We start from the raw sequence: 22,132 nt of genomic DNA on the forward strand, positions 1-22,132 counted from the left end.
TATTTCATTTTCTTATGACTGGGGCGGAATAGAAGTAGCATCTGTTCAGATTCTGCCCATCCTGAAGTTTAACGAAGGTTTGTTATGCTGAAAAAAGGCAGAACGTTTCCAGCCTGAGGAGAGAGAAGATAATTTATTGCATGTACAGTTGATCCAGAGCATTTAGACAAATTGGTTCAGGTTTGCTTTTAATGATCCTTGATTTGTGATCCACTTGGCAGCTATTTTTCACAAGGCCTGTCAGCAAGGCCATGAGGATCAATCCATCTTCTGCTTCGTTTTCTGAAAAGACTTCCCTCTCTTTCCCAAGAAAATGTGCTAGGGATTTCCAATGGATTTTGTTCACCTGTATAAAGATTAGATGTCAAAATCCCTCATTGTTAACAGCTTTTCTTCATCCATTCTGCTTAAGGACGTTCATTTGTTTTAAAGAAATTTACAGTGCCTTGACACTCATTAAAGAAGGCTGCAGGGTCTGTTTTCCTCCAGTAGGCACATATGGACAAAGGCAAGACAGCTTTTGCAGGCTGCAAAACATAAATCAATGAGATAATATAGCATATAGCCTGTCACAAGAAAAGTCCTATAAAAGCATTTCTTCTTTCAGTTGGAATTTTCATTGAGCTTTCCACTGGAAATTAAAATGCATTTCTTCAAAACTTCTACGAAACAAAACATGTGTTTAAAAAAGGATCAAGAATAGCCACAGCATGTAGACTTATATACCACTTCATAGTGCTTTACAGCAGTGATTTTCAACCTTTTTTGAGCCGCGGCACATTTTTTACATTTACAAAACCCTGGGGCACACCACTAACCAAAATGACACAAAATGACATTCTAACACAGTACATATTATACATATAGTTAATAATATAGTTTCTAAATGTATTTATACTCACTTAGTGTGAAACCTGGGCCTGTTTCGATTAACACAAAAGGGCAGGAATGGTACAAAGACACACACGAAGCTCTTCCTCAACAGTTCTCAGTCTCTGTTTTTAGTTTTTATAGCAGTCAAATTTGAGAAGCTCAGCTCACATACTGTAGATATGTGGTTGAAAATGGGAGCAATCTTTGCTGGCCAGAATGGGGAACTCCTTGGCGACAGATAACCAAAAACTGTCCAAAGCAAGATCAGCAAGCTTTGGCTGTAAACCACGATTAGAAATCGGGACCATGGGGAGGAGGAACAGCTTTAACTACTCGCCATGGCCACACAATGACAAGTGTGCGGCAGCCCGAGCAGGGACTTTCCTGGGTGTGGATGAGAGGCGGCCTGCTATTGGTTCTTCGCTAGTGGTCGGGATGAATCCTAGAAGGAGATTGGTCAGTAAGCGTTCCCTTTGCCTCCACTCTTCCTGTCACTGATAGCTGGAGGTATTGTGAGGGGAATGTTTATGTTCTGATGGAGGCAGCTGGCGATGGGCTGGATAAATGGCCTCCGCGGGCCGTATCCAGCATGTGGGCCATAGTTTGGAGACCCATGTTTAATTTCCCCACAGCACAACTGACCATGTCTCACGGCACACTAGTGTGCCGCGGCACACTGGTTGAAAAAAACTGCTTTACAGCACTTTCCAAGTGGTTTACAATCATAATGCCCCTCAACAATCTGCGTCCTGATTTTCCCAACCTCGGAAGGATGGAAGGCCAATCAAATTCCTGGCAGTGGGCAGAGTTACACTGCAATACTGCATTCTAACCACTGAGCGACTACGGTGATTAGAATGCAGTAAGAAAGACTGAACCGTAACATTTTAGGGTTCCTATTAATTCAGGAAAAGAATATGGTTCACCTACTTTATTCTATCTTGGAAACCAACAAGTTCTACAAGGCATCGCAGCAATGACTTTTTAGAATCAAGAATCATTGAATTCCACTGATCACTATAGAATAAACAAAGATCATCAACAGCTTAATCAAAATTATATCTATTTGATTATCCATATTATTACTGCAGCAAGGCTTGCTTTTGCCCAAACGTGGAAAAATGTAGAAACCCCACAAGACGAGTTAATACTAGAAAAAATAACCCAATGGGCAGAAATGTCTAAATTGACCCTTAAAATAAAAGGCAAAGTTGACTCACAATTCTATGAATGTTGGAATCTACTCTACCACTGGTTAGAAAACAGAAAAAATCCTTGCTAAGTACACTACGAACATGTAATTGGAAAACAAAAAATTATACCTGATGAAAGCAAACAGAGCAAATAAGATAAAGGTATGAACTTCTAAATGAACATCTGATCTCTATGTTACTTATATTCTGCTTCTATTTTCTTTTATATGTTATTTAAAAAAGACAAATTGAATTTTGATACTAACTGTAACTGGCTAAAGAAAATTTACATGGTTTCAGAAGAATTTATAGACTGACCCTGTACTCGCTCGTATTTTAATATGCATTTGTGATGTACTGTTTTTTTTTTCTTTCTTTGTATATACGGTTTTTTCTTTCTTTCTTTCTGTGTATTATATTTGTAAATAAACATTTATAAAAAAAAGAATAAACAAAGATGCACAGTAAGGGAAAAAATGTTTTTCACCTCTTGTAATTCAACTTTAGACATTACTTTAACGTCCATGAATGTAGATGGTTTTTAAGGGAGAATTTGATCAAATTCATGGAGGATAAGATTATCAGTGCTTGTTTGTTATTAATTGTTATTCCTGTAATTATTAGTCATGATGAAGAAATTCTGAGGAATGTGTGTTGGTGTGCATGCAATATAATAGAAACATAGAAACATAGAAACATAGAAGATTGACGGCAGAAAAAGACCTCGTGGTCCCTCTAGTCTGCCCTTATACTATTTCCTGTATTTTATCTTAGGATGGATATATTTTTATCTCAGGCATGTTTAAATTCAATTACTGTGGATTTACCAACCACGGATGCTGGAAGTTTGTTCCAAGCATCTACTACTCTTTCAGTAAAATAATATTTTCTCACGTTGCTTCTGATCTTTCCCCCAACTAACCGCCGATTATTCTTGTGTTCACTTTCCTATTAAAAACACTTCCCTCCTGAACCTGTTTCGATCCTGTCCCCCCTTTCTGTTCTGTCCTCCAGACTATACAGATTGAGTTCATTAAGTCTTTCCTGATAAGTTTTATGCTTAAGACCTTCCACCATTTTTGTAGCCCGTCTTTGGACTCATTCAATTTTATCAATATCTTTTTGTAAATAATATAAATGAAAGATATTTTGTTGCACTGCTTTTTTTTAGCAACATAGCAGGCAACACCCATCAACAGATAGCAACTTACATAGAGCTGTAGCTCATTTATATTTTTTATTCATCAACCTTAAAAATGTAACAAAATGGATTGGTCCAACAGTTCTTTTAAAACTTTTCATACCAATCTTTTAGAACGGTGTTTCCCAAACTTTTGACATATATATACATCCCTTCTATAATTTTTGTAACGCTTAGTACCCCTTGTTAAAAAAAAGGATGTATTTTAATAACAATCAAAATATTTTTCTTTTTTCTTTTTTTTGATACATATGCAAAATAATAATAAACAAAAAATAAAATTATTCATAATAAAATATAAATAAAAGTTATATTATAAATAACATTTATTTAGATCAATGAGAATTGTTTGTGCTGAGATGACAGATCATCATAATTTGGTTCCCTAGTTGTTAATTTTAATCTGAGATGCGGTTCCATGTCCAATAGTCTGTTCCTTTTTTTCGACTTAATGTCTACAAATGCTGAAAAAGCAACTTCACATAAATATGAAGTTGGAAAATGCAAGATGTATTTCAGAACTTTTTCTGAACGTATACCCCCACCAAACTCTTCCCGTACCCCTGGGAGTACGCTACACCACACTTTGGGAGACACTGTTTTAAGAACATAATTCTTGTGTTCCTTTTAAATAAATTTTTAATGCATCATTTGGAGATTGCGATGATGCAGCCTAATGAAGTTGGTGTCATTTCTTTACCAGTATGCTTCCAGTTGCAACTCAAAGTTATCCCATTTAAAGCTTTATATGATTTAGGGCTTATCTATCAGAGGGTCTTTCTGTTTCCTGCAATTATCAGCCTGCCCTGGATAATCGAGGTTGACTTTCTTTGGTTCTTATTCCTCAAACAATGTCATTTAACAGGAAGTAGCCCTTCTTTGGTACAGTACCAGCATCATGTGAAAACAATTGATTGCATCTTCAGTTGACAAGTCTTAATTGTTTGTTCCTGTAAAGCCATAACACTGCATTTGGTGGGCAGGAAGTTCATGATCTTGAATATATCATTCAGTCCACCAAACATTTAGTTCCATGGTGCAGGAGGAGGAAGGATCAGTACTTCCCATCTCTATTCTTCTATACCTATGCACAAAAAAGAGCTGAGGCTTGTATAACTAAGACCACTTCCTTTGAGACTGTCCATGCTAATTACCCACAGTATTCCCCCCCCCCATGAGTTTGATTGACTGATATCAGTAATGTGCCATCTTACCTCTTGTTTATGCCTCATACTCTTTGCTTTTGCCTGCCTTTAATCTGCTACTCATCCATTTTTGATGTTTCCTGATGTTTAATAAAATAACATCAACATCAAGCTATGGGTTTGTTGCTGTTATTGTTTTGCTAGCTCATTTGAGCGGAATGTATGCTCTTTTGATTTGGAGACAGGAATTGATGAGGAGAGTAGTGGGTACAAATCAGCAGCAGGTTGCACTTACCTGCAAACTGGTGCACTGCGTGTGCATCCTCTTCATTAGGGCGCTCTCATGTGCATGCCCACATATGCATCTCTTGTGAGTTTTTGCTTCTACATATGCACGGAAGCAAAAAACCACTAAAAACTCATGCGCAATGTGAAATTTTGCTTCTGCGTGGTTAGAAAGCAAACCAGCCAAAAACTGAAGAAAAAAGATGGTGCCGCCCAATGGACCAGCACCGATGCAGTCGCATGCAAATTGCACAATCTGGCGGCCGCTACTGGTCTGCAGTCACCTACCGCACCGGTAGGAACCCACCACTGGTACAAATGAGACTGGAAATTACTTCTGTAATTTTCCAACTCAGATGAGATCTGGTGAGCTAGGTGTTGTGTATGTAAATAGGACATGTAAATAGTTATGGTAAATAGGTTAATATGCATACTGGCCGCAGTTGTATAAGCCGCGGCTGGGAAATTCAAGAAGCTGCCTAGCCGCGCCTAGCGGAAAAAAGTTTTTAAAGGGCAGCACAGCCCAGGCCGGCATTCTTGCTTCCTATTTTGTACTTGTTCTCTCTTGGTTACTTGTTACTGTTCCTGCCCGATTCTTAATAAATGAATTAGATCAGACCCACCTTCGTGCATTCTTTACTATATTTATTTATTTATTTAGTCCAATACACAATGAGGGTTTTAGTGGATATATATCTACATACACATAGTAAAATACAGGATGAAGGTTATAGAGGAGATATTCATAGTAAAATATATCTAAGAAAGAATAGAAAAGAAGGTATAGTAATAGAACATATCAATGAAAGAAGAGAAGAAGATATATAGGAATAGAAGAAATGTATAGGAGATATAGGAGAGCAATAGGACAGGGGACGGAAGGCACTCTAGTGCACTTGTACTCGCCCCTTACTGACCTCTTAGGAATCTGGATAGGTCAACCGTAGATAATCTAAGGGTAAAGTGTTGGGGGTTTGGGGATGACACTATGGAGTCCGGTAATGAGTTCCACGCTTCGACAACTCGGTTACTGAAGTCATATTTTTTACAGTCTATGCATTTAGAGCAGTCATTTCTTTGAACTGAAGGGTGGAAGAGGAAGGAGTTGACAGCAGCTGATATCCTATTTTGACTCTGGAACAGAAGAAGAGGAACGTGAGAGAAATTCTCTTACGTGAAATCCCATTCTTTGGTCAGTGAATCCAGATTTTGAGACTGGTCATCAGGCAAGACATTCACTTTTCCTAATAATGCCAGGAGAAGAACGTGTTCTGTGAAATCCTTTTGTCCATCATGACCAAAGGTCATTGACATCATGCGATATGAATAAGAATATAAATTGTATACATACAGGCTGAAGACATCCCTCCTCAAATAGAGGCTGAAACTGTACATGTAAGAATAGAAAGCATAAATTAATAGAGTATTCTCTTCAATCTCTTTTTGGATTATTCTCGAGAATATTCCCAAAGAAACTCCAGAAAGTTATTGTGACACTGAAAGCAAAGACAGATATCTTGCTTCAGTTTGTTTGTTTTGATTTTCACTTCCCAGTTTACTTTAGAAGTCATCCAGAGCCACCAACGATTAGAAATTAGAGGTACTGACTCAGGTTTCATTCATTGTGTACCAAGAAACTGAGATAGAATGCCAATTTGGAATGTAATCTTCTTATAGAGTAGGGTGTCAAACTCGATTTCATTGAGGGCTGTAGCAGGGTTGTGTTTGACCTCCAGGGGCCAAGGAGGGCATGGACAGGGTGGGGCATGGCCAGCTTGAAGTCACTCATGTTGGGGGTGCCTGTGGTGACCTGAGGGCTCTGCCAGCGAAAATGGGCTCCTGAGCTCTGTTTTTGGCTGCCGTGGCCTCCTACAACCCTCTGCCAGTGAAAATTGAACTTTGGAGGGCAGCACGTGGCCCTCCAAGCTCTGTTTTTGATAGCAGAATCACCACAGGTTGGTTCTTCACTGTTTCCAGGGCAGTTCCATGGGCCAGATCTCAGTACCCTGTGGGCCGGGGACCTTCCCCTGAGCCTCTTACAGCAATTAAGCAATTAATATTTCCTTATTAAAACAACTCTGGTATAAGATCTAGTGAATCATTGAGATGAAGCAGTCTTCCTCTAAGATTTTACAAAACTGAGATGTTGAAAACCCCTTTTCACAGATGGTGACAAGAAAGAAAAAGCCCTGTTATAGGAAGTCAGTGTGACTTCAACACTATTATTTAGAAGTAAAGTCTGATTAACTTGAGGAAAGTCCCAATGTTTAGTCATGTTTACAGTAGAAAGAAGAATGGATCATTAAAAGTTTTGAACGGGTTTCGGGGCTTCGAGAAGAATTGCTGACATTACTTATGCGTCGTCACCAGCAAAGGTGGATTCCTCCCAGTTCGGACTGGTTCTATAGAACCGGTAGTAACTTGGTAGTCTGTCTCACTGGAACTGGCAGTGACCTAGGCCTGCCATGCCCCTGAGCCAGTTCTCTTGACAGCACCATAGGTGGTGCCATCTTTTTAGTAGTGTGCCTGTGCAGAATATCATTTCTGGGAAGTGACATGTGGGCAAAATGTGCACTTCTATTGTGCTGCAAACCAGTGGGGAAGGTAGGTAGAACCAACCCCTGATCATCAGTCTTTGTGTAAATGAAAACACCTTAGTTGTTTCTCTCTGGTTTTCATTGTCACTTCATATCTTGCACTTTATTGCTCTTTACACACAGGTGGTTGGGGGGGGGGTTTTGCAAATTTTTTATAGTCTTTTATACATAACTTACAACATCTATTTATTATTTTATTTTATTTTATTTTATTTTATTTTATTTTATTTTATTTTATTTTATTTTATTTTATTTTATTTTATTTTATTTTATTTTATTTTATTTTATTTTATTTATTTTATTTTATTTTATTTTATTTTATTTTATTTTATTTTATTTTATTTTATTTTATTTTATTTTATTTTATTTTATTTTATTATTTTATTTATTATTTTATTTTATTTTATTTTATTTTATTTATTTTATTTCATTTCATTTCATTTCATTTCATTTTATTATTTTATTTTATTTTATTTTATTTTATTTTATTTTATTTATTTTATTTATTTTATTTATTTTATTTATTTTATTTATTTTATTTTATTTTATTTTATTTTATTTTATTTATTTTATTTATTTTATTTATTTTATTTTATTTTATTTTATTTTATTTTATCTTAACTTGTATAGCCATCCATTTCACATATGTGACTCTGGGTAGTACAATAAAACAATCAGGTAAAACAATAATATAATATAGCAATTTAATTTTTTTTAAAGAATTTAAATCCTGCTTAAACCCAGTCTTAAATAAGACTAGGGAAAAACGAACAAGCATCCAACACACATAGTGTAGCCACCTCACAGGCCTCCTGAGGCCTGTTGAAAGAACCCATTTTAGAAGGATTTCTGAAATGCCAGGTGGTTCAGATAATGTTTATATTAGTACCTACTGAGATCCAACTTGCCAAAATTGCATGGAACATTTCAAAATTTGTCTATTTTGAGGGCAAAATATATAAGAAGTTGATTTCTAATTTGACTCAATGAAGATCCCTGCACCACTGGATGCATTGGTGAGAGCTCACTAGCGTGTTATGTGATAGATGAATGCCAATCCATCTTAAATCTAAGATTTACAAGACAACCATCCACCCTGTTGCACTGTATGGCATTGAATGCTGGGCAGCAGCAACAGGGACCAAAATATATCTCCATGCCATGGAAGTGCAAATGCTTTGTTAGATAATGGGCATCTCCCTTCTTGACCACATCACAAATGACACCATTCAACAACATTTTAATGTGGCACCAATTATAGAGAAAATGAGAGAAGACCAACTTTGCTGATATGGAAATGTCCAGAGAGCAGCACCTTCCACTATGGCTATCAACTAGAAGTCAATGGCCAGAGACCTCATGGGCATCCAAAACAGAGATGGCAAGACACCATCAACAAATAATATGCAAGCCGTGACCCTGAACCCTGGAGACACAGCTGACCATGCAAAGTGGCATTCAATGATCCAAAAAGTGGACCCTGCACCTGTGGGTATATACTAAGGAGGAGGCGGAAGAGAAAGGAGAAGGTACCTGCACTCCTTGGGTATATTTATCCTTCAATATATGACTAAGTTACTATTTCTTTTGCCTGTTCTGTACTAAAGAGAAATAAAGTCTGCTAATTCACCAGTTTGGCTATCTTTAAGTATTTTTCAGTTACAGCTTGGGAGATTGCTTTTTATTGGGGATTTAGAGAGGTACTTTTACTAAGGTGACCAATTGTCCTTCTTTAGGGAGGACAATCCTTCTTTGGTAGGTTCTGCCCTTCCTCGAAAAGTGTCCTCCTACCTGTCCTCCTTTTTAATATTTGTAAAACTAATCTCTTAATCTCTGTATTCAGAAACATGCGCCGAACTGCTACGCGTCATGTGATGGTACAGTACGGAAAGCCGCAATTATGAAACGCATGCGCAGGGCACAGGAGAAGTTCACGTATCTTGCATTTGTCTACCACCATTGCCTCTATATTATACTTTGTGTTTACTTCTAATGGAAATACGAAATTATTTCTTTCTCGGTGAATATTATACTCAGGTAAGTACAATTCACGTTTTATTAATTCAATTTTATACAACCGTTTTCAACCCAAGTGTAAAATAATTTAAATATAGAGTTAGTAAAGTTTTATCACTTTTGTTATTAAAGTTTTAGTTTTAATTATGAATTTTATTTATTCATAATGACATAAACGTTTTATTTATTTATGTTGTACTTTTTTCTTAAATTTTTTCATCCTCCTTTTTCATTGTAAAAAAATTAGCCACCTTACTTTTACGGGCCCACAAAGATCTTTAAAATGCTTTGGATGGATTATTGGCAGAGGTATGCATAGCAAGCAGCAGGCCTCAGTTTTTTATGTAATAATTATAGTACATTTGCTTTGGCTTGATTCTATTTGGAGATCCTAACTGAAGCTCCTACAAGACAGCACCACCACCCTATTAAGAAACATGAAGCTGCAGCTGACCCAGAATTACTGGAAATGCTCTGCCTCCATACCATAATGAGAGGGTATATATGCGATGCACAGTTGTGCAATTACAAACTGTAGCAATTATAGCAAATACAGCTACACCAGACAACCAGTTTAAATGGACAAAGTACAAAGGCAGATTGTCCCAAGGAAACCTGAACTGCCCTTCCCTAAGAAATACCTTTTGGAGACTCAACCACTCTCTTTTCTTAGCTTTCTACCAGCTTTTTTTTTAAAATGTAACTGGACTAATACAATTTCTACACTACTATATCCAGGAATTTAATTAGGAAAAAAAATCTCTTCAACTCACTGAAAATTCTCACCAGGACAATTTTATAAGACAATGACCTTTTATCGCAAGATGCTTGCATACCGAACAAAAGTCAGCCTTGAATAACTGTAATTTTTTTCTTGTAATTGTAACTTGAAATATTGTAATCCAAGGCCAAAGTCATGCACATAGTACTCTTTAAATAAAGAACAATATTTTCATAGACTTAAATACGAAACCTTCTTATCGTAAGATATAAATTCTCCATGAAGAAATTTTGAAGGCAATGGTGCTGGGATTGCTTAATAATTTATGGGTTTATATAATGATTGTACATAGATTTTTTTTTTACTTGTATGCTTTTATATTGGTGACATATTTCTATATTACTTGCAAAATGTTTTCATTTGCATTACAGTGTTCCCTCACTTTTCGCGGGGGTTGTGTTCCTAGACCGCCCGCGAAAGTTGAATTTCCGTGAAGTAGAGATGCAGAAGTAAATACACTATTTTTGACTATTTAAGCCTTCCCTTAACACTTTAAACCCATAAATTGCGATTTCCCATTCCCTTAGCAACCATTTAGATTATTACTCATCATGTTTATTTATTAAAGTTTATTTAAAAAATATTTATTAAAGGTGGATGAATGTTTGGCGATGACATATGACGTCATCGGGCAGGAAAAACCGTGGTATAAAGGGAAAAAACGGGAAGTATTTTTTAATTAATATTTTTGAAAAACCGTGGTATAGACTTTTCGTGAAGTTCGAATCCGCGAAAATTGAGGGAACACTGTATACTGGTTGACGTCAGTGTTGCCATTATCACAAACCGAAACCTTATATTATCCACAAAGTTATATGACAGTATCTTAAACAACTACAACAATTAAGAATAAGTCAAAAAGTAATATTTTCTTATCCATCATGTTTATTAGAAGGAAATGTGCATCAAACAATTAAATTTACATCTAGACTTACAATGTTATTTCTTCAGCAGATACTCAAGTGTGCCTCAACTTGAACTTCTATGAGCCATACTTTCTGTTACAGTTTACTTCCACCTGATCTCACTATCAACTCCTAGAAACTGGGATTGTTGTATTTCTTTTACTGGTAAAGGATAGCAAGATACATGGGTAGACAAGGTTGGAGACCTTCAATATCTTTGCAACTTACACCTTAATCACACCAGAGAACTTTTGAGGATGTAACACTGTATTGGGTGAAAACTTGGCACATGTGGCGTTTTAAAATTCTCTGCCAATTCTGGAGTGGAGAACTTGGATGGACCATTTCTTATCTTCAAGAGAAGGAAAAATGAATAAATAGGAGGACTCCCTCATAGTGGTTACAGTAGCACCACTACTGAACAAGCCCAGATGGGAAGAATTTCCTGGTGACTTTCCTTACAGATGAATTAAAGCATGGAAAGCCAGAGAGGATGATACAGCAGAGGATATAGCCTAATGAGTGGCTTTGACACACACTCTTTTGACTCCTTTATAAACTAAGGAAATACAATAATGCTTCATTCTATTCTCCGATCAGCATTCATTAGGACATGGCATCTATATTATGCAATAATGATGCTTCCCATAAGAAAGCAGATTAATCCGCCATGTCAGCTGAATTGAGAATATGCTGTGAAATTTCTTTGATAGTTTGGTCATACAACTTCTCCAATCTGCTGTCCTTTAGAAATGGAAAACTAAAATATCCATTATTCCTCATCATCCTACAAGGAAAGCAGAGCTCCATAACACGTACACATCTGTCTTGATCTCCCCTTCTGAAAAATAAATAACATGCACAACCAATTGGGTAGCTGGAGCTACTTCCATGGGAAGCTGTTAAATCAGCGCTCGGAGACTGCTTCAGTTCAACAGGTTTATTTCGTTAGGCATAATCAGTAGAACAGCTCTCTTGACAATCAACTCCCAACAAGGGCAACGGCTAATCCGTTGCCCTATTTATACTGTTCTTTTTATGCGGGAACATTTTCTGACAACCGTTTATTTTTGGCGGCATTCTAACTTAAGCCGCGTCTTAACCAATCAGTGATTTTACCGTTTATTTCTTTTTTACAAACATAACAGAAGCTATTGTTGCACAGCTTGTCACATTTGGGGGAAATCGTGACTTTTGAAGACTTATCGGCTTCCCTTTCTAAGTCAGAAACTGGAGAGCAGTCATGTTGGAGCTACTGTTGATGGAGATTGTCATCTGCCCAACCAGGAGGTTCTTTATTTATAGAAAAGTCTTTGAACAGACCACTGCAGTTTAGTGTAGTAATAACAAGTTACAGCAAATTCAGAGAGTGGTAGAGTGTAACACAGCCATGCATTACGCCCCATTCTAAATTATCTTTGAGGAAAAGTCTGTAATTAAGGGAGATTTTGAATGGCAGAACCTGGGTCATTCTAAGGGATACTTTCTCAGTTATTTTTATGGGCAGGCAGAAAAAAAATACATGCTGCCAAGTAGAGTGGGTCTCCATATAGTCCTTTTTTAAAAAGCTTTGATGACTTGGGAAATCCAGGTTAAGTGTAACAATCTTTCAGAAAGTACCTAGAATTTAGTATCTCACAAATAAGATTAATTTAAAATGTTAGTGTCACATGTGAGCAAAATTGTGTTCCTCTTTCATCGAAGGTATCCTGGAAAGAGACTATTCCAGATTAGATAAGGAGCAAATTCAGGCATGCATTGGATTAAAGATGTCTCATTAGTCATCTCCCAAATTTGTGTCCACATGCCTCTACTTGTATCTCAGGATCTTTCCATAGCTGAGATAATGCTAAGGTGCTAAGTGGAAGTATTGAAAAAGGTGTTTTCCTTAATATCTTGACTCAGGAGTTTGCTTGTGAATAATGTAAAGTATATTGGTGTACATAAGAGGTCTTCAGACTTGGCAACTTTAAGACTTAAGGACTTCAACTCCCAGAATTCTCCAGCCAGCAGGCTGGAGAACTCTGGGAGTTGAAGTCCACAAGTCTTAAAGTTACCAAGTTTGAAGACCTCTAGTATACATTAAGGAGATAGTTAGAAATTTTAAATTCCATGATGGCAATGTAAGGACTCCAGTTGTTGTGCTCAAATACTAATTTAAGGGTCCTTGGTGTTCTCTGAGCTTGGTTATTTTCTTACAGATGTCTCATTACCCAAACTAGGTGTCATCGTCAGTGCTGATAATGTTACCTGGTTTGGACAATGAAACATCTGCAAGAAAATAACCAAGTTCAGAGACCCCTCATTTCAACCTTGAGCGACAAATATTCTCCTTTATTGATACTGACCCATTTGTCTGCCCTTCTCTCCTTCAGTCTGATGTGGAACCTGGATCTCTTGGAACCACAGCTCATTTCCTTATTTGCAACTGGGACAATCAAGCAATCATCCAGGCAATGCACAGAGCACCTGTTCTTGATATCGACTTCACTGTTCCCAGTTAAACAAATACTATGAAAACCATTGCGGCTAAAATTTGATTCTTTGAATTGCTTTGTTATCTGTTTGTTTCGATTCATTGTGCGGTCAGCCCTTGTGTTAATAGTCAATAAATCAAGCAACCAAGAGATGTAGATAACTCTTTGCTGCTACCCGTGTGGACAAAGGAGGGCCACCCCTGAAATTGACTAACCTATTCCTGGCTTCAAACATAGAAACATAGAAGACTGACGGCAGAAAAAGACCTCATGGTCCATCTAGTCTGCCCTTATACTATTTCCTGTATTTTATCTTACAATTGATATATGTTTATCCCAGGCATGTTTAAATTCAATTACTGTGGATTTACCAACCACGACTGCTGGAAGTTTGTTCCAAGGATCTACTACTCTTTCAGTAAAATAATATTTTCTCATGTTGCTTTTGATCTTTCCCCCAACTAACTTCAGATTATGTCCCCTTGTTCTTGTGTTCACTTTCCTATTAAAAACACTTCCGTCCTGAACCTTATTTAACCCTTTAACACATTTAAATGTTTCGATCATGTCCCCCCTTTTCCTTCTGTCCTCCATGTAATTAAAGGTGAAATAATAATAATAATAATAATAATAATAATAATAATAACAACAACAACAACAACAGCAACAACAGCAACAACAGCAACAACAGCAACAATAATAATAACAATTTAAAAACCCCTCTGCTTTTATATTTGGGATACTTGCTTTGGGGAATTCCCTTCCCAGAAGTTGTGGCTTCCAAGGCAACCTTGATTCTTGGAATTAACACACCCCAAAGAGCAACCCCTTTGTCAAACCTCTACTGTTCAATGGTATGTCTCATCTGAACCAGTATTGGGTTGCTACCGAGTGCATGCCACACTGCGCACTGGTAGCGAAAATGGAACTGCTTGCATATCTCCACATCTGTGTGCACGTATCTGAGTGAGATTTTGCTTTTACACATGCGCAGGAAGAAAAATCTCATGAGGGATGCATGCGCAAGAGAGAGTTTGGCAATTTTTTGCTTTGGTGCATGCCCGGAAGCAAAACAATCACCAAAATCTCTCTTATGCGCACATCCTCTCGCAATATTTTGCTTCCTGTGCATTGCACAGAAATAAGATCTTGCTGGGACGCAAGTGTGTGCAAGCCGGCAACCCAAAGCTGCACGCGCATTGCACCAGTAGCAGTGGTAAGTAGGAACCCCCACCTGATCTGAACACATCAAGATGGTCACTACACAGCAGCCAGATGCAAAACAGTTTGCCTTTTTTCTTACTACCCAGTGCTTCAACAGTGGAATGATGCAATAGTAGTTAATAAAGATTTTTCAAAAATGGTCAGTTGTACAACAGGACAAACCAAGGGATAGAACCCAAACTCTCAATACACAGAGTAATTTAATACTACTACTAATAATAATTTATTAGATTTGTATGCCACCCCTCTCCGAGGACTCGGAGCGGCTCACAACAATAAAACATCATATACAAATCCAATGTTAAAACAGTCTTTAAAACCCCCCTATTAAAACAGTCATACAGCCCAAACACACCATCCATAAAATCAAAGGAAGCTAAGGGTATATCAATTCCTCCATGCCTGGCAACATAGATGAGTTTTCAAAAGTTTGCGAAAGGCAAAGAGGGTGGGGACAGTCCTAATCTCCGGGGGAAGCTGATTCCAGAGGGCCGGGGCCACCACAGAGAAGGCTCTTCCCCTGGGTCCCCCCAGATGGCATTGTTTCGTCAACGGAACCCGGAGAAGGCCAACTCTGTGGGACCTAATCGGTTGCTGGGATTCGTGCAGCAGCAGGCAGTTTCGGAGGTGTGGATGTCGGATGAGGTAGATCTTTCAGCAGAAGGAACCACCAGCCATAGTCCCTGGTCTGCTATGTGTTAAAGGTGTTCAGGCAGCAGCACAGTCCTGGCCCACTTCAGGTACACGGTAAAGGTGTTTTGTGGGGGGAAATCCCTGGATGTTCCCTAGAGTGTTCTGCCTGTGGCAATACATTTTGTTTAAAAAAGAATTACAAGTTGACAAGAAAAAGTGACTGCAGATCTTACCCGCTGATAATGTAAGCATCCCACCCCCGAACGTCTCCTGAACTTATTCATATTCAGCTCTGAATATTGAGAAAGCATCTAATCTTTATCCTGGTTGCTTAACTTTTCTACCTAGACTGGTGACTTAATTTGTACATGTAAATAGATAAAGAAGGCAAGAATTGAACTCTGAGGCAGCAATTGACATAGGGGACAATGTATGTATTCTGTTTCAGATAGCAAAATTAATCATTTAGGCTCAGAAAAAAAGACAGTGATGATTTCAAGAAGTCCTGTATAGAGTTACAGCCAATAAGCCATGAACAAACTGTTTGAACATGTTCTATTAAATCTAATTAAATTCATACCGGGGAATAAAAAAGTTAACTTGGCAGCACATTTTTGAAACAGCTAAGACAAGACAGAAGCCAGGGAAACCAATGAGAACTAACCCAAAAAACAAACAAAATTACCCTCTGTAAATAGATTTTTTTTTTCAGACAAAAGGTTCAGCAAAAACCTTTTAAAAAAAAAAGTCTTATTACTGACTTATTATGCTATAATGTTGCATTTGTTTCAAAGAAGGAAAAAGTTATTTTCATCCAGAAAAAGAGACTTTTCAAGTGTGTGCTCTCACATTTTGCACTTTGTTGTCTCAACTGTCCCTCACTGCAATGATGGGAAGGAAGGTACCTGAGGAGATAATTTACACCACCATCCTAAAATATGGGAGAAAATCATGGTATCTCCATTATCAAGACTGCATTATGATCAGACCACCAATCTATTTGTCAGGCTGTTGAAAACACAATTCCTCTGAAAAGGACACAGGGAAATATCATTCTAGTTAATGTTCTTCTATACTACAGTTGGGCTTCAACTGCAAACCAATGAACCTTAGATTGTAGGTAGTGATGGGCAAACTGAACCCGCACAATTCGGGTCCGTACCGAATTTTGTGGTGTTCGGTATGTCGAACACGAACCCAAAATTTTTCCAAACTTCAGGCAAAGTTCGGGGTCGTGTATGGCGTTCGGAGCTTTGACGTCACCAGCAGGTTGCTAAGGACACCAAGGTGATCACTTCCTGGATTCCATGTACGAAAAAGGATGCCGCAGCGGCACTGCAAGCAAAGGGCGGTTCTTTCACATAAAAATAAACATGTTTATTTTTACGTGAAAACTTCCCTTTGAAGGAGCTGGGGAATCCCTCCCACGAAGAGATTCCGGGGGCAGAGCTTTGATGTCACCGGAAGGTTGCTAAAGACGCCAAGGTGATCACCTTGGCATCCTTAGCAACCTACTGGTGACGTCAAAGCTCTACCCCCAGAATCTCTTCATGGGAGGGATTACCCGTTCAGGTTCGAGTTTGGGGTTCGGTTCGGGTTCAGCTGAATTTTGTGTAAAATTCGGCCAAACTTGCCAAACCCGAACATCGTTGGGTTCGCCCATCACTAATTGTAGGGCATGAGGAGATAGAACATGTGAGAAATTAATATGGTGGTGGGAAGATTGGATATTGTTAGTGGTACTCAAAGGTGGTTTTCTAAAGGCAGCAGATTGCCCAATCAATAGTCCTAAACAAATATAGGTGAGGGATACAGCCTTTTATCCGCATTATGTTCCAGTCAATTCCTTCATAGTTGCTAAAATTCATTTCTGAATAAACACATGGAATCAGGCTTTAGTGACTACCATGACGAAAATGGCGATGGACATGGCAACAAAGGGATGAGAATGAGAAGAGGGACAACAGGATGTAATTAAACCACAGTTCTTGCCATTGTGGGCTCCTATAGCCAGGAATGAAGTGCAACATGAATTATGTTCTCCATGTTGGAAGCAAAAGAGCTCTGGGTCAGTGCAAGAGCCTATAATGAAGCACTCTCCTGTTTTTTGCAAATGCCTACATCTTTTCCAGCAATAAACCCTAAATTAATAGTCTTGCTGCCATGAGGAAACGTGGTTTCAAAGCAATGTTTTATGATGTGGACCTCTAGCACAAGTTCCAGGCCCCTGGGAATACTTTTGCAACTTTTGTGAATAGATGCTTCTAATCTAAGTACTTTGCATTTGTGTTAATAGCATTCTCTAAGGCAGTGGTTCTCAACCTTTCTAATACTGCGACCCCTTAATACAGTTCCTCATGTTTTGGTGACTCCCAACCATAAATCTAGCCCCAATTCTCTCAACAGAGCTTTAAACTGATTGACAGGATGGTCAGAGGGACACCCCCACTGTAAACATCTGATTGGTTGGATTGTAAAAATATGTTCCAAGGACACAGAATAGAAGCTTTTGTTCCTAACAATATGGGAAATTTGTCTTTCCCCATGGTCTTAGGTGATCCCTGTGAAACGGTCATTTGACCCCCAAAGGGGTCCTGACCTCCAGGTTGAGAACCACTGCTCTAAGGTGTTGCAAGGGAAGCATTGTGCTGCTTCCCCCTGTTCATTGTTAGCCATTCATCAGGTTTCTAATATAATGGAATTATTTCAATCTGAATTTTGTCATGCATTTTTCATTCCTATGGATTTCAACAACAAAAAAGACTAAGTACCATTATGTCCTTGATAAATTTTGCACCTATTATAAATATGTCTCAATTGCCAAGCACCTGAATTTTGATTAAGCCACTGGAGGGGAAGCTGTGATGGGAGTTACTTACAACTGGGAGGACCAGTTGTAAGTAACTTTTTTTTCAGTATCTTCATAACTTTGAACAGTCGCTAAACGAATAGGCATAAATTGAGTAGTAACTGTGAGATCTATTTGGCCAATTCTAATGTACATACACTTTCCTACATTAAATTTCTAAATCAATTTTAGATTATGGCAAGATAGTTTTGAGCTGGAAATATTCTGTTTGAAATCCCCCAGTCAGTTGCCAAATATTTTGAATAGCACAACTTAATTTTGAAGAGAAATGCTGACACTTTTAGGACGAAGTATTTTTTTTCAAGAAATGTTAGGTTTTTATTTCAAATTACAGTATTTGCCTTGAATTGCCAAAACACTTAGGGGGGGAAATCTGTCTATGAGCATGAATTACAGGACAATTTTTCTACTTGTACATGTAAATTAAAAATAAAGATAATAGTTTAAAAGGCTGTGAATTAATATTGTAAACCCCATGTCAGGGTTCCAAATAATATATTTATAGCAAATAGAACTCTGAGGCAGGTAGATTCCTCAAAGAACAGTTTTATTGAATATATCATATTGGCACACGCTGGTGAAAACTGACTCTAAAGGTTCCTGTGGTTTTCACCTAATTAAAAGTTTTTTCCCTTTCACCAAACAATCAGTCACATGGTCCAATCTAGGTGCTGCCCAGCTGCTTGGTAACTTCACTCCTCCCCTGTTCAGCGACCGGTCGAAATATTCTTGGTTCCTGGGAAAAACTTTTGTTTTGGCTACAAAACCCCAGCTATCTCTATTTCCCCCCTCTCCTCCTCATCTCCATTGTGACAGCACCAAAGCCTCCAAGATGGCCTCAGTCAGGTCAACTTCAGAGTTGAGACCCCATTGTTTTTATGCCCAAGAAAGTAAGCAGAGGAAGTGGAATACACCAACCTTGCTGAATACCTGACATCAGAGTCACTATCCAACTTCCTTGTATTCTGTGAATGCAAATGCTTTATAAAAATGTGTGAGGGAGTTTGACTCTGATGGCAGGAACAATGCAATTTATTAAGAACGAGAAGAGCGTTTGGGATGTGTACATTGTTAAGGTGGTAAGGATTTGTTTTGCTTAGTACCATCTTCTTTTGTAAAGCAACTCATCGTGGGGCAACTTGGCATGTGCTATTTTTATACTTGAAGGACATCTTTTGTGAAATTACACACATCCCTTTTATATATGTATATTTTCATAAAGCAAGGTGTTGGCCGAGCTACAAGCTAATATAAGATAAACCTTTTCTCCCCGTAAAAGAGGCTGAAAATTTGGGTGCATCTTATACTCCAAATGTAACTTCTTCCCTTTTTCTGGAAGCTTTTTTTCCAGCCCTAATGAGGCAATAATGATCTTCCCATCTCTTCCCAACTTGCAGGCTTTTTAAAAAAAAATGTTTATTGAATATTAAAGAAAAAAGGGAGGAAGGGGAAGGGCTTGTTTTCATTGCTACTCTCTCCGAAAATGTTTTTTTCATCCCTTACAAGGTGCTAGTGATCTTTGCAGGCTTGTTTTCATTCCTACTCCCTCCAAAGAAGGTTTTTTCAGCCCTAACCAGGGGATAAAATAATGGACTGAAGCTGACCAGACTAAGGACTCTAGCCAGATGAATACCTGGTAGATAGATTTTTCCCTCTATTCTCCTTCCCCAAAATTAAGGTGCAGCTTATACTCTGATGCATCTTATTCTGAAAAAACTATGGTATTCCATATTCTATTGCCAATATCAGACAGTGGCATCTGGCAAGACTGCTAAAATGTTGTTTCAAGGAAATCTGGCACCTTACTCACTCATTCTGGAGTAGCATTTTGATTTTCGTTCCTTTCAATGTTGTCCATTTAAAAGATGTGCTCTGTTCAATATTACAGACTGCTAAGAATGTACACAAAGTAGAAGTAACAGATTCTAACACAGAAAAAACTCTTTAAAATTTCTTTCTCTACTCCGTCTTTTACGCCAGCTGAAATAGTCTTTTCTACTAACTCTTTGAAAGTGTAGGATTTTTGTTCTGTTTTCCTTCCTAATATTTTATCCATTTTGGGGGGAAGGGGAGCAAGTTACTTTGAAAACTATGTAAAAGGGCCAATGCACACTTTTAAATCTAATCCTCAAAATATTTTCTTCTGATGCAAAGAATCCAATTCCCAGGAAATTATTTATTTGGAAAACTGAAGCTTCAGTCCAGAGAGATTTAAGTAAACCTATTTTTATTGTTAAAACAGAGGGTGGAGATTTCATAAAAATATTTTCACAGAGACATGCATAATGGTGCAGCTTATCTTAGTCAAACAACCCTGTATTATTTATTCAATCAGGAGATGTTTAGAAATTATACATCTCCACCTTTTAAAAGCAAATAATTTGTTATCCACAGCAAAAAAAAAGAGGAGAATTCTGCACTGATGATAATGTAATTAACTTGTAGTCTGGAAATGTTTTACTAAGATATAAAGGGCATTCAAAATCAAACAAGATGAATTGTAGTACAGCAAGACTTTTGAAGGTCAGAATTTCCTTACTCCTGGTTTTCTCTTGGTCTACATTGCATCAAGTTGAACTTGATCGTGCAAATGCTTTTTCATATTGTTCTCCATCCCGTGGCTCCAATCACTTACGGAACAAGATGCATTATGCAAACTGGTTTTTGTTAATAGTATGAGTAGGAGAGTTTGGAGTGGATTTCTAAAAGACATGGGGAAATTACCTATGGGAGATAAAACCCATATTATTCCAAAATCATCTAACCCCCAAAACTTTTCCCTTAGACTATCCACTGTTGACCTCTCCCAATTCCTAAGAGGTCAGTAAGAGGCGTGCATAAGTTGCACCAGGGTGTCTTCCATCCCCTGTCCTAATGTTTCTCTCTTACTAATATCATGTATATAAATATTGTATACCACATCACAGCTTCCCCTCCAGTGGCTTGATCAAAATTCCGGTGCTTGGCAATTGAGACAAATTTACAATAGGCGCAAAATTTATCAAGGACATAATGGTACTTAGTCTTTTTTGTTGTTGAAATCCATAGGAATGAAAAATGCATGACAAAACTCAGATTGAAATAATTCCATTATATTAGAAACCTGATGAAAGGCTAACAATGAACAGGGGAAAGCAGCACAATGTTATCTTTGTATACCACCAATGAGTACTTGACAAAACAAATAAATAAAATAAATAAAAGTATGGAAGACGTGTACCCAAGGATTAATGCCTTCAGGAGTATTGCCATGTTTCATGGCCACTGCCACAATGGCCCCAAGAAACAGAAACAGCACAATATCTAAAGGAAACTAGTCTTCCAAATGCTGCCTTTGATAGCATTTGATAGGGAAACATCATGTTTCTTAAAAATAAAAATAAAAAACCAGTCCCAATCATGAACACCGTTGAGGGGGGAAAGCAGTGGGACTTCTTACAGCTAAGATATTGTGAACTCCATCAATCAGAGCCTGCTACACCCACACCCATGACATTCGGCAGAACATTTCGCTGAGACAGGTGGGCAAACTGCATTTTTCCTAAGGGAAGAAATATTCCTTTGTTACAGAAGCACTTCCTCATGGTACATCCCCTGCAATGGGCTCATTCTTTCCTCAGAAGAACTCTCATGAAATTGCAGACAGAGATAAGACTTCTACAAGAGATAGCTGGAGTTAACACTTTACTGTCTTGCACAGAGCACCTGGGTTGCCTTCTCAATTTTCCCTAATTACAGGAGTGTAAGATAACTGTGCCCTATTGTGCCTAAAATTTACTGGGAGTCTTACAAATTAAACAACGCACACAAAGAAGCCACATCTTCCATAAAAGAGTTGACTTTCATAGGATTCGTTATGGCAGGGACCAATGGTGAAATCTATTTTTTTTTTTTACTACCAGCTCTATGGGCATGCTGTGGCTTGGTGGGCGT

General features: G+C 37.9%; 1 long non-coding RNA gene across 1 annotated transcript in view; it reads left to right on the forward strand.

Moving 5' to 3' along the window:
* The window catches only part of LOC139156922 (uncharacterized), a 50,992-nt gene extending 37,369 nt beyond the window's left edge, over nucleotides 1-13,623 (forward strand). The window contains exons 3-5 of the long non-coding RNA XR_011557390.1: nucleotides 9,138-9,331; nucleotides 11,046-11,193; nucleotides 13,372-13,623. This is a non-coding gene — a long non-coding RNA (uncharacterized lncRNA). The remainder of the gene's footprint in view (nucleotides 1-9,137; nucleotides 9,332-11,045; nucleotides 11,194-13,371) is intronic.
* The last annotated feature ends 8,509 nt before the right edge of the window (nucleotides 13,624-22,132 follow it).

Source organism: Erythrolamprus reginae, chromosome 1 (assembly GCF_031021105.1).
Source record: "Erythrolamprus reginae isolate rEryReg1 chromosome 1, rEryReg1.hap1, whole genome shotgun sequence".
Classification (NCBI taxonomy): Eukaryota; Metazoa; Chordata; class Lepidosauria; order Squamata; family Dipsadidae; genus Erythrolamprus; species Erythrolamprus reginae.